This window comes from Microtus ochrogaster, chromosome 4, assembly GCF_000317375.1.
Source record: "Microtus ochrogaster isolate Prairie Vole_2 chromosome 4, MicOch1.0, whole genome shotgun sequence".
Taxonomy (NCBI): Eukaryota; Metazoa; Chordata; class Mammalia; order Rodentia; family Cricetidae; genus Microtus; species Microtus ochrogaster.
The window spans coordinates 7716857-7731256 of NC_022011.1; the positions used below are offsets into that span (position 1 = coordinate 7716857).

The 14400-nt window shown below is 41.2% G+C and overlaps 1 protein-coding gene across 2 annotated transcripts in view; it reads left to right on the forward strand.

Moving 5' to 3' along the window:
- The window catches only part of Cdh11 (cadherin 11), a 153969-nt gene that overhangs the window by 58863 nt on the left and 80706 nt on the right, over positions 1 to 14400 (forward strand). For both annotated transcript variants that reach the window (XM_005345541.2, XM_005345542.3), the window contains exon 2: positions 5940 to 6067. The gene's annotated coding sequence lies outside the window, so the exon portion shown is untranslated. The remainder of the gene's footprint in view (positions 1 to 5939; positions 6068 to 14400) is intronic.

The window sequence follows — 14400 nt, forward strand, 5'->3', positions numbered from 1 at the left end:
TCTTCTTCTTCTTCTTCTTCTTCTTCTTCTTCTTCTTCTTCTTCTTCTTCTTCTTCTTCTTCTTCTTCTTCTTCTTCTTCTTCTTCTCCCTCTCCCCTCCACCCCAATTTCAAGGTTATAAGGATGGAGTAAAAAGGGCAGGGCCTTTGGAGTCCAGGAAACCTAGATTGGACTTCTCATTGAGCTAATTTGTCTGGTTATCTTGGGCAAGTTATTGGCCTCTCTGAACTCTGTCTCATTTCTCTCTTGCAAAGTTGGTGTGAGATTAGCTAAATCCCTCTGACGCTTGTTGGAAGTATTAATTAAAAATAAATGCATGCACGAAACCCACTTGTCCATGGCAATAATATCAGGAATCTGTAGTGGTTGGAGAATGATACAGGATTGTTGATATGCAATTGTTAATATGCTAAAGAGAGAAAGTGAAATTGTAATTTGGGCAAGAAACTGTAATAATATGCAGAGGAGCAGGAGGCTACCTCCTTTGCTCGAATACTGTTTGTTGATTCATTTCTCAAAGATAACACAAAGTCTGCGAATATTTATTTTGTCCTGCTCCCAATAGCCCTTCTAATAGGGAATTATTTGGGTACAACGAAAGACATTTGTAAATGCGGCTGATAAGACTGCCATTGGACAAGGAGTGTTTTGTTGGACACAAGAATTCTATTATCCCTGGCTTCAGTTGTCAAGTGCCCGGGGAACCCAGAATTTATGGTAGCCGCACAATGGGCCTTTCAGGACCCAGCAAAAGAGCTGTGAGATCCTGCTCCATGGCTTTTCAGGGCTTCTAATCTTTTTATCGGGCCAGGACAATGCCGGATTCAGCTGCTGCCTGAGCCTCCTGACTGTCCATTGGCCATCAGGTATTGTGCGGTAATTACCATGGAGACAATGGACTTTCTTCTACGCCCGTCCATCAGACCTTTAGAAAACAGCAAAGGTTGTCACTCTGTATTAGGTGCGTCTAAAGGCATGGCTTACTTAGGAAAATGACTAAAGGGACATAAAGATAATCGTGTTAAAAGATTCATTTAAAAGAGTGCTGTGTCAAATCCATTTGGAGCCCAGGAACTTTGTGTGTTTGGCTTCTTGTAGTCGCAATTACTTTGGGGGCATCATTCCATGATTCTATAGGAGAGAAACAAGCCTAGGGTACATCAGGGGGGCATAAACCATGGATTTCTGGAAGTCCCCATACACACATGGGAGCAGAGGTCCAAGCTCAGCCAATGAAGATCACGGCACACATTTAAGAGTCTTTGATTCTTGGTTTCCTCATGTGAAAAAAAAAAATGGCGATGCTGATGTTCAGAGATGGATGTTAGTTGCATGCTGTATCATTGCAAATGTTCTATATGATTGCAACTGTTCTATATGATTGCAAATGTTATATATGATTGCTGACATGTCTATGGATAAGCTTCCTGAGAAAGCAAACATACAATGAAATTTCAAACAACCATAACCACTGTAAAACCAAAATCCATATCTATCTTTTATATAATCACAGCTCATGATTATTAGCTGAGCTTTTCAGTTTATTTTTACTTACTACTCTTCATGATAATCCTCCAAAATTGTTATTATCTACATTTTATCTGGAGAAGAGGGCCCCAGACAGTTATTACTTACCCAAACTCAATCTAGTTTTGCACAGGCAAAACCTGAACTTTGAGTCACATTTTCTCACAGTGCTTTTCCTGTTCTCCTAAAAATTCATAATTGACTGGCCTATCTTATAAAATATGCTTCACCATATGGTTTGGGGACTTTGGCAATAACAGGAAAAAAAAAACACCCAGTGGTGATTATTAATGGCGCTTAATCATCACTTTGACAACGTTGAGAACATGTAACACTCTAGAAAGCCGTAAGTTCCCATCTGTAGATGCCCAGAGTGTGCTGCACTTATTGAGGCCCTTCTGCTGCTTGCTGAGCATGAAAATCACAGAGCAGGATCAGCCACGTGCCTCTACTCATTGCTTCTAGACCATAGTAAAGCGTAGTCCCAGCAGCTGCTTCACAAATCTGTGTTTTAACCACTTTAGAGTGATGACATACAAAAGCTTACTCATCTTTTGTTTTGATTGACTCTGCTCCCAACCATCTTCAGTGCGTTGCTGCGTGCATACAGCAAATGTAGAAAGTATCGTTGCACACACAACAGAAGTAGACATTGTTTGTTCTACAAAGTGATTCTGATGCTGGGGCTCTTAGAACTTGGGAGGAGTGGACTTCTGGCAACTATTTCCATGCTGCATGGACCTGAAGATCCATTACCAAGTCACAGTTTCTATATCTGTAAAATGGGGTTGCACTACAATCGTCCTTGTCTGTATTGCTCCCCTCTGTTGTTTTTCTGTCAGCACAGAGGCTGTGCTTTATCTGTTATTGCTGTTCCCACAGGCATCAGCTGTGTCATTGTCATCAAATGTAGCTTTTAATTAAATCTCAATTGTTCTATTTATCAATAAGACTCGGGGGTCAAAGGCTGGGTTGAAAACCTGCTAGCTCAAAGAGGTAGGGTAATAACTAGCTCGCCTTATCTCTTTGTCAGCATTTCCAAAAGAGTGTCCTTCTGCTCTGCCAAAACAAAAACAACCCATGCTACACAAAGTCTCTCCTTAGGACTTCCTGCGTGTCTCTCCATCACCTTACAGACATCCTCTGACTCTCTATGATTACTTTATATCAATGAGTTTGAGATGGAGGAAGGAGAGAGATGAGAGCAAAGGAAGAGATATTTTGATTGAGGAAACCACTATGGGGTTAGCAAGAAACCTGGCACCAGAGAAATTCCCAAGACCTCACAAGTATGACCCCAGCTAAGACCCTAAGTGACAGAAGAGAGGTTGTCCAAACTGTCATTTCCCTGTTATCAGACTGATGAATATCTTAAATATCACCATAGAACCTTCATCCAGCAAGTGATAAAAACAGAGGAAGAGACCTGCACTGGAGTACTGGACTGAGCTCCCAACATCCAGATGAATAGTGGGAGGAGTGAGAATAAGAGCAAAGAGGTCAAGACCATGATGGGTAAACCTACTGAAACAGCTTACATAAGTCAATGGGAGCTCACCAACTCCAGATGAACAGGAAAGGAAACAGCATAGGACCAAACTAGTCCCTCTGAATGTGGGTGACAGTTGTATGACTGCGGCAGACTATGGGGCCACTGGCAGTGGCACCAGGATTTATCCCTACTGCTTGTAATGCCTTTTGGGGGAACCTATTCTCCTTGGATGTATACCTTGCTCAGCCTAGATACAGCATGGAGGGCCTTCAACTTTCTCCAAAGAAATGTGCCTTACCCTCTCCGAGGAGTGGATGGGGATGGCATGAGAGAGAAGCAAACACTATTTCATTGACTTGGGGATGGAGTCACACACTTTCAACCTACAGGATTTTACTCTGTCTTCCAATTCATGTCCTTTTCACATGCAAATATAATCATTCCATTCGAGCAGATCCTTATATCTGATTTGTATTAACACTAATTATATATTCTTATCAAAAATAGATTTTTTTCATACAATATATTCTGATTATCATTTCTTTTCCCTCACCTCTTCCCAGATCCTTTCTATTTACGCACCCACCCAAATCTACATCCTTTCCTTCTCTCTCATCAGAATTTAAAGAAACATTAAAAAAAAAACATAAAATGAAACCAGATGAACCAGAATAGGAAAATACAAAGAAAAACAGGAGTAAAAGAAGCCAAAGAAAAGCTGAAGGAACACATACAGATACAGTAACACAGAACCTGAGATATGTTTTCATAGCCACACCCAGAAATCCCATAAAAAACACAAAACCAGAAACCACAATATATACTCAAAGGGCATGTGAGGCAAAACAACAATAACAACAAAAGCTTTGATAAATAGCATTACAGAAAAGAACCTCCCAAAATGCTGTTGTGTTCCTTTTTCCTTGGCCATCTACTGCTAGGCACAGAGCCTAGCCTCAGAAATGGCTTGTGTTCTCAATAAGAATTTGTAGAGGAAGCTATTATTTCATTTGTGACTGGCTATCAATTGGAGATAACTTCTGGATTGAAGATAGGGACTAATGTCCACTTCCACTTTCAGAGAGGGGACCCATCTGTCGCAAACCTGTGCAATTGCTATTCACGTTGTCACAGTTGTCACAGTCTCTGTGAGCTCAATATGTGTCGGTCCATCTGTATTTTGAAGGCCTTTTTTTCTTGGCATCCTCATGCTTTCTGGCTCTTATAATGTTTCTAACTTACCTTCCTCAGGGTTCCCTGAATCGTAAGTAGTGGCAGGATTGATGTAGCATTAGTTTTAAAGTTTCATTTCTCATCTAAATTTTGTCTATTTCAAACACGAATGAATCAAATTACAGTTCATCTTGAAGCCAAATCCTGTGTAGCTATAATTTGTAGACCCAAATAAATTATGTACTTCCATGATATGATGTTGGGAGGCATAGGATGGATGAAGAGTGATGAGTCCCAAGCAAGTCTATGCCTAAGAGGGTAAACCATTACTTATGGAGGGTCAAAAAAAAAAAAAAAAACTGGCTTTAGTTTGAAAGCTCTGTTTTTTTTTTTAGATCAGCAGAGACCTCTGCCCTGGGGTTCACTTAATGTCAGTTAATTGGTTATATAAGTCTGGTTGAGATCCAGATCCTGAGATCTAAAGATGTGATTTGCTGGTGGCAACATATTTGCTGCCTGGCTAATATGGGTCTCCTGGTTGCATCATCAGCTCCATGTTGTATGAATGCCTCCATGTATGTTCAGGATAAATCCAGGACTGCCTGTTTTTGGCACCCTGAGAATCTTACACAGCATGACCATTTTTACTGTTCTTGTTGATATCTTCTCTGAAGCAACGTGCTAGGAGCACATTTTTAAAGATTAACAATTCATCTGCCTTCTTTCCGTGAGGATCTTTCTTTGTTTTGTCTGTTATATTTTGTTTGAATGTGTTGTACTAAGGAGATATTATATAGAGAAAGGAAAAGTAGACTTTGAAATAAACATAGTACAACAAATAGCTAATAAAGATTTTGATTGAGGGCCTCATGCAAACTGAGTTGGTCACAGAACACTGACTTCCTGGAGCTGAAGATCGTTCAAGAACATCTGTAGGCGGCAGTCTGAGGGATGCTCTGCCAGTCAGCATCTTTGTGTGCTCAGTGCCTCAGTTTTTAAAGACAACAGCTGTTTAAACACTCCATATACTTGTCTCCATTCATTCAACTAGTATATGAACAGCTGCTCTGGGATAGGGAAAGTGTTGAACACTTCAGTAGATACAAAGTTCAATCAGACCAACATCCAGGCAGAACACAGCTCCTCCCACACAGAAAATCCAGATTTTGGTTGCACTGAAGAGGAAACGCAAGCCTGATAAGGACTGAATGCGCTCAGCCCTGTGCTCTCATCTTCTCGAAGGGGAACGGCTATCTCCAACCCCCGCTGTTCCTTGTTGTTCTTGAGTAGACCATCCCATGAGGACCAGTCTCCTCCAGAAAGCTGTTTTTCACTTTAGGAGGGAATGCATGCCTTAGGAGCAGAGTACACATTAACTAGAAAATTGTCCCTGAATGCTTTCAATCTCTCCTGCAAGGGTTATTGCTATTTCTAGAGCAAGTGGGTGTGACATTCACAGCACAAGCACTTGGGCAGTCCCCCAGATTCACCTTGTTATCAAAGTACCAAACACAGATGCGGTTAATCACACTGTCCTGGTAGTTCTAAATCCACAAGTTTCCCCAGTTTTTCATACAACTGTAATAGCTAACTTACATTTTTTTTGTATGCCTAGGCTATTTTCTCTGAAGAGGAAAGTCTAACTTATGCCACTGTCTATGCCCAATATAAAGGCTTGGGGCATTTTAGTCATTTCTACTGCATCTATATTACTAATGCTGCTTCTCTTCTGTATCTTTTCTTTCAGAAATCACTGTGCTTTTGGCTTTGTGGACCTGTGAAGACATTCATTTCTCTTGTTATCTGTTGAATGACCAATCAGATGGGTGGAGTATGTTATAGGAACTGGCAGCAAGTGTCCAATGGGTGAAGAAGGTAAGACGGGTCAGCAGTACCGAGGGAGTCTCAGGTTACTATGTCTGTGAAGGCGGGAGTTATGTGTACCAGTTACAGTGCTTATGTCTGGCTCGAGCTGGAATTTCACTGACCCTGAAGTGGAATTTTAGAGGGAGAGAAATTTGTCTCTTTGGCTTTAAGAAGGCAACTTTTCAATATTTTTTTGGTTGGCTTCTCCTTGTTGTGTACCTGTTAGGTGCCAATCTGCAGAGGACAAACTTTTTGATTGAATCTGGTATGGAAGAAAGGAGAAAAACTGAAGAGTAATTCTGCAGAGAAGACATGTCCGGACAGACTGATTAAGATGATTGTTGTACTGCATTTATGTCCTTTTCATCTTTTGAGAGGAATTTTTAAGATAAAAACAAGGTGGCTTGCATTCTGCAAAAAAAGAAAAATAAATAGAGTAGAAATGAGGAGAGAGAGAGAGAGAGAGAGAGAGAGAGAGAGAGAGAGAGAGAGAGAGAGAGAGAAAGAAAGAATTAGTTAGGAGACTGCAATGTTTATACCTCAAAAGCTCAAAATCCAGGGCAGCTCAGTCATGAGCCAGGAGGTCTGATTTTGATGCTAGGCCCAGCTCTGCTGTTCTCCGACTGAATGTCTTGAAGCTAATGAGCTCTTTCTTGAGACAATACAGTGATTAGATTTTGAGTCTCTGGCAGTTCTTAAGATTTATACATTTCCAGATCCATTTACCTTCATCCTCTCTATTCAGTGGTGGCTGACACCCTTTCGCCAGGACATTTATGTTGGTTAGAAATTTGTGTTTCAGATATGGTCTCACTGGGTTGTCCTGAGTGGCCTGAAACTCGCTGTGCAGACCAGGTTGGCTTCACACTCATGAAGATTCACCTTTGTCTTCTGAGTACTGGGACGGAAGGTGTACACCACTGTACCTGGATTCCAGATAGAAAATTATAACTTTAATTCTTTTGTCATGACTTGTTACCTTCTGGGATTCTAGATCTATCTATCAAAATGTCCACTGTGGATACCTACATAATCCAGGTGGTATATGCATACAGGCTAAATGCAAGTCACATATTTTCCTCTGATCCTTCACATTTTAGTGGGAGAACAACTGCTTAGCCAGACTAGACACACAGGACATGTCTGTGTGTCTCTCCGTCCTTATCTCTTCCAGCAACTGATTCTAGTAGATTCCTATACGTACTAGTTTCAATTACTCCTCAATGATTTTTTTGTTAATTTATTCCAACTGACACTACCCAGTGCAAGGGGAATTCTTCCCTAATATTACTTTTGGCTTCCCTAGATATCTTTCTTCATCAACTCCAGAAGTTTTCCATCTTCCATACACACCTTGAGAAGTGCTTCTAAGTCCCTGCATTATGCTATTCTTCTGGTTCATCCCTTTAAAGACAGAGCTATGAATTAATTATCAGCTTCTTAAGAGACTTCCAGAATTCTTTAATAAGAAAGCCACCCTTTCACTGGCCAGAGCACATCTCTGCTACCCTTTCTGCACACCCACTCTTTGTTATAAGCTTCCCCCAACCCAGGAGCTATCCGTTAGGAAACAGACTCATTTCCCGCAAACAATAACATTTTTCTTATTTTTGTTATATTTTAGCTTCGACCTCATTTTCCCTAAAAAAGATTTGTTTGCTTGTTTGCTTTCATTATGTATTCCCTAAAATCAAATCATCATTGTTTCTCAGACAATCCTTCAGTGGCCAGGGATTACAACCATCCGCAGTAATCTCACTTCAGGTCACAGTTGTCAGTATACAAAACACTTTTCTAGTCATTGAGATCAAACAGAAACACCTCACAGGAGGAAAGACTTCCTTTGACTGGCTCATTGTTTTGGGAAACTGAGTTCACTGTGGTTGGGAGGGTGGAGTGTAGAACAGGTCCTTCACAGCACAGATGGATGAGATGTATTCATAGAGGAATTGGGGATTACTGAAATCAGCTAACTGGCGTTGCATGCTTGCACTGTGCCAGAAGCATGCTGTCTTAAGAGGTATCACTCCCTTAATCCTTCCTTTGTGCACCAGCTATTATTATTATTTAAAATTTTTAAATGAGAAAACTTGACCTTCCAGAGGATAAGCTGCCCATGGCAATATGCTGCACCTCTTTATCTTTTTAGTTCGCATCAATGGAACGTCTGAATTTTTCTATAGCTGTGCCTTTGGCCAACCTCCGTCTGCCTGTCCTCTAAATGATCTGCTAGATTATGGGCAAAAACATTTCCTCCACATAAGGCTCTTTCCTAGTTTGTTCCTCTGAAACTATTGTTTAAAACACAGTCATCTAGCCACTATGTGTGCAATGTATAAGTCTTTGGAGATTTTCAGGATCTTTTTTTTTTTTTGTCTCATATATTAATGAGAGTATTTCCATTTGAGAAATGTTCAAACTTTCCCCCCATGCTCTGGTTAACAGTTGATAGGGAAACAAAAACACAAACAAAACCACAGTGTGTGAAAGACTCAGCAGAGGAACCTAAGTTGCGCCTCCTTGCCAAGCACCAACCTGACTGGGAAACTGCAAAGCTGGCATGGGCTGCCCTGGTGCTGGCATCTTCCATGTTTTTTGCTCTCATGCCTGGTTCCGCAGGTGGCCGGCATTCCTCTGTGGTCACACCTGTGAATGCTGATCATTTTGCTTTTGCCAAGGCTGATGGGCCTCTTCATTTTACCAGCCCTCTGAATTCTTCATTAGTGTGTGCTAATGACATTTCCTATTTTTCCAGATAGTGGGTGTAGCAGCAGGCCGCTTGTTTGTCCCAGCCACCCAGAACCAAAATAACCAAACAGAAACTATATTATTGAAAACACCACTTGGCCCATTAGGTCTAACTTCTTATTGGCTAACTCTTACAACTTAATTTAACCCATTTCTAATAATTTGTGTATGGCTACATAGCTGTGGCTTACTCGCAAGATTCCAACTGGCATCTCTCTTTGATGGAGTTACAAGGCTTGTCTGTGACTCCGCCTCCTTTCTCCCAGCATTCAGTTCCAAATTCCCCACCTACCTAAGTTCTGGCCTACTACAGGTCCAAAGCAGTTTCTTTATTCATTAATGGTAATCACAGCATACAGAGGGAAATCCCACATTAAGTGGGGACAGGTAGCCTGGGGTACTAATGAAGCAGTCAAAAGTGAAAATCTGATAGGTTGTTTTTCCTCCTAGAGGTTAAACACAGCCTTTTCTTTGGGACTTTCCATGGCTCTTTTAATCCAAGGAGAGGAAACAAAATATTCTTATGCTTCCAGAAAAAAATCACTGAAACCAAGGAGCCTGCTACTCACAATTTCCTAAAAAATTAAAAACCACCACCACCACCACCACCACAAAAAGCCATGACACAAATGGCATAGACTCTTGGACTTTTCAGGGCAGAGTTCTGATTTTAAGAAAAGGACTTTTACGTCCCAGGGGAGAAAACAGCTTGTCAAAGCTCATCTTCTAGGAAGAACAAAACAAGACAAATAACGAGCTGGACTTGACTTAGTGTCTTAACTTTGGTGGCTCAAAAGAATCTAGAAGTGTGTCCATTGCTTTTCTACTGATTGCTAGTATGTGAGGATTTTAGCGTGTCTTGATCAGGGCCCTGTGATTTGCCACAAGCACAGGTAGAGATGAAAATGACATTTTCCCTCTTGAAATGATGCTTGCGTCCAAGGAGATCTGTGTGATGTACTCAGATCCGAGTGGCAAGGAAAGAGGAGAGACTTTCAGCACGCAGTAGAGATGGGGGCAGAGGAACAGGGGGCAGAGGAACAACTCTTAGATCAATCTCTTGGGAAATTTCCTGGAGCTTTCACTTCCATCCCAGCCTATGTGTAACTCAGGTGGTCATCTCAGCTCACCAGAGGAATTCCCCAGGCAGCTGCAGGATAGATGTCAGCCCTGCAACCCTGCTGGGTATTTAATAGAGCACTGGGGCCTGCAAATGAATGTTTAGGAGGAGCAAAAGGGAAATGCCCTCTCTGGAAGAGGAGTACAAGAACACTGACACCCTGCTGAGCAACGATCAGCAGGGACTTCAGGTCACAGGTCACCCAATTATTTCTCATCTGCATAGAAGTCAATTCCAGAAAGCTGCTTGGAGGGCAGCTCACTTGCGCTGCCAAACCCACGGGCTCTGAATTGTCGGTGACAGCTCTAAGTGCGGGCAGCCGGCTCCTGTGTCCTATGTGCCTGCTGGGGCTGTCGGTGAATGCACATTTCCTATTTCAGGATGTAGGCTACCGTGGAGAAGGAGGCCAGGTTTCTGTCTGGAGTCAGTGTCACTGGGATCATAAACAGACACTTCATTCACTTGTGGACCACATACTGCAGCTCTTTGCTATGTGTAATGTGACAGCCACTCCCCGATTCAAGGATCGATTACACGATGCTCTTATGGGCTTGGTGTAGTGAGTATCGAATATCTCATCCCTCGTTGAATGCTAGTCTGAAGGATGAGCTTACACCAAAGGGCAGGTGCTTTGTCTTGCTTTGTTTCACTCACCACACACAAAAGGGCCATTTTTAACAATAACTGGATGGTGTGTATTGACCATCATTATCAGGCAGGATCAGTCTTACATCAGTCTTTGTAGTTATTATCTTGCTTGATGTCACCAAAACTCTGACAGATGTCTGGGGGGCTCTGATAAATGCGGATACTGAAGTCCACAGTAGCTAAAGCACTTGCAGAGGGCCTCATAACTGACCTTGGATCGGTTGTCTTGTTGTTCCCCTGTGCATGTCAGTATGGTATTTCAAAGTCATCAGTATGCCTCTTCTAAGTCAATTGCACCTTGCTTATCAGTCTCAATCAACTTGTGTGGGAGGAAGTTTGAGGGTAATACTTATTGCAATTATTTTGGTATAGTCATGTTTCAAAACTCCATCATGGATTTAAAAGTTTTCCATTTTGGCACAGTGGATTTTAGCACCAATATGGTTCTTGGGAGGGGGAGTTGTTATTCATCAACCAAATCACAGATGAGACATATTTTTTTTTATCTCGAACTAGATATTAAGCCTGACATAAAAAAAAAAAAACATCAGTGTTCACACAATGAAGCTGAAATTGTACCTGTAAAGAAACTTGCCCTGCATTCTGTTCATGAAGTAGGGGTGGTAGGCATGGAACGAAGACACAGTCACATCCCTAAATGCTTCACACAGAAGGGCTAACTCTGCTAGACAAACTCAGGAGAGGCTTGGCTGGATATAGAGTTGAGCATGGGTAGGTTTGACTATGAGGAGATGAAGAATTGCTTGCCAGGTAAAGGGACTGCTGCTATAGACTCTTAGTTAGCCTTGGTATCAGTAAAACATGCCATAAATTGCTTATGTGTAAACAAATAAGATGATTGAATAAAGGTGATTTAAAATCAAAATAGAAAACTTTATGTTCAGAAAAAAACTTGTCCATTATGTGTGTTTTAATTTCCATCCCGCGTACACTACCACTATATTTGGTTTGATACATGACTGTCCAGAGACTTTCTAAGCAGTTACAGGGACATACATTAAAATAATCTTCTATGTTCATGGAGGCACCCAACTGCTGTCTCCTGCATACTGTTCTACATCACAGTTAAAATAAAAACAATTCTTTCTTCTTTTAATTGTACTTGTTTGGGTTAAAGCATTTCTGTCTGCTTTTATTTTTTATTTTGTTTTATTTTTGAGGCAGGGTTTCTCTGTATATCTTTGACTGTCCAGGAACTTGCTTTGTAGAACAAACATCTGTTTGCTTTTAAAACATTTCAAACCCAAGGAAGAATTAAAAAAAACAAAAACAATATAAGAAACCATCATTTACCTAGAGTCACTGACTTATGAAAGTCATTTGGCTGTATTCTATGTAGTGGTTTTATGAATTATCACCCTAAATCAGGATACCGATTGTGTGCCTTATGTAGTCAACAAGTGAATGAAGTGTCTGTTTATGATCGCAGTGACATTGACTTCAAGAAGCCTGGCATCCTTCTCCATGGTGGCCTACATCCTGTTTCCTTGCTCTTATGGAGAGAAATACTCTGATGCACTGGCAAATAAGAGCATATTTCTTGACCTGTTAAAAGTAGCTTAGGCACCCTGAGAATACAGATGGACAGAGAAGATGATGGTTTGGTACCTTGATCTTTGGGGAAGAATTTGACCCTGACTTAACTGATCATCAAGGAAACCACTTGGGGAAGGAGGATATGTTCCCTGTTCATTGTGCTTGTATTGTGTGCTCACTGGTCCAGAGAAGCAACAGACAGTTCAATTGAAACCCAATCTCTTGCATTTCCGACAAGCAGTCATTTAGATAGCATTATCTTTTCTGTTCTGCTTGTCAGAGTCAACACAGCATTTTCAAAACTGGTGTAGGTTTCTCTCCTTTGAAAGATCAAAGCATCTGAGCTTAGCTCAAGTTATCTGTGTACTTCCTTTCTGTGTTACATAGCATGGGGTAGTGTGCATGTAAAGTAAGAGAAACTCTATATACAGGGGCAGGCAGGAAGCAGTCTCAAAAGCCAATGTGACAGGGTTTTGTAGCCATACGATCTAGATATGAAAGGATTATTCTCAGGCCCTCATTCATTCTTTCTCTCAGCCAACAAGTCCTGAAAGCCTTCAGGTCACACTCTTTCATGATCTTTGCCAAGATATAGTTTTGTGTGTGTGTGTGTGTGTGTGTGTGTGTGTGTGTGTGTATGTGTGTTTCCAAGCGGCATCCTCTCAGGAAATGAAAGTGAGACAAAAAGAAATATCTCAGTTGAAAAAGTAATTGAATCTGAGCACAATAGGGTGGGATTTCAAAGAAGAATTTCCTAGACATTCATTAACTAACTCATTTATACATTAGGCACACATGTATTGGCTACTTACTCAAGCTATTTATGTGAGCACCTGCCAATAAACTCATGATGCTTCCTATGATAAGGGAACTCATAAACCTAAGCAGGCATCCTTTGTTACCTTCTTGGTCTAACTGTTCCCTTAGGGTGGGACCTATATGACATTTCAGCTGTCCCTAGATAGTTTCAGAAGGAAATCAAGCCTTTGATCATCTGTCCTCCCTGGTATCACATGGTTCCTAAACCACAAGATTATCTGTCCCTCTAGAGGCTGCTAACCCAGATTACCCTATGCCCTTCAGAGAACTCAGAGCTCAAGGCAACGAGAGAAGAAAAGACAGGGAAAGAAAGGTAACAAGCCATCATAAATCTGCCACCAATATTTTGTGTCTGTGGAGGATTCAGAAGGTTACAGTAAGACACCTGGCAGATGCCTCCATTTGGAAGCTTTAGAGAAATTTTGAAGGGGCCAGTGAGTTCACCCTTTTGAGAGGCTCTGAATTTTAGTCTCTGAGAACCATGCCAAATGCTGTTAGGTTGCCATAGTAACAGTTCCTATACTTTTTATTTCACAGAAAAAGCATTTAAAAAATACTGGTTGCATACATGCAAAGCCTCTCCAAATCAGTCTGGCAGATTTCCCTGGCATCATACTTCTACCCACTACAGATAACATGCTGGATCTCTTGACACTCCTAACCACATTTCCTAATTTATACTTAGTAAACAGACCTATGATGTGGGATTCCCTTCTGTATGCTGTGAATACCATTGGTAAATAAAGGACTGCTTTGAGCCTATAGCAGAGCAGGGCAGAGAGAGCTAGGCAGGGAAAAACTAAACTGAATGTTAGGAGGAATAAAAAGAAGTTAGGGAGAAGCCATGAGATGAAGGACGGAACTTTAGCCGGTAAGCCACAGTCACATGGTGATAAACAGATGAATAGCAATGGGTTAAATTAATATGTAAGAGTTAGCCAATAAGAAGCTAGAGCTAATGGGCCAAGCAGTAATTTAAATAATATGGTTTCTGTGTGATTATTCCAGGTCTAAGCGGACAGGAACAAGCGAGCAGCCTCTTTCTCCAACAGACCTAGGCATGTACCTATGTAGTAGATTGCTTTTCTAGCATGCACAAAGCCCTGGATTTAATCTCCAGAATTATAATTTCCCCCAAAAAAGATTAGAAAAGATCTAAAAAGACTCGTATTCATTGGCCTAAGTCAGGTGTCTTATCCTTGAACAATGAAAGACAAAACATGTGGCTTGAATAGTTTAACTCTCTGCAGTGCTTGAGGCTGTACCACTTTCCTGGCATGAGCCTTCACACCACTGAAACACAGGGCTAGCCAGAATGGCTGGTGGCTCAGGATCTAATAACATTAATCCATTTTTTTTTTCTTTTTGGTATATATCCACTGAACTGCAATGTGGTTTTTGTAGTGTTCTATGCCCCTTAGCAAGTGTTTTGGCTATCTTGTCCTTTGAA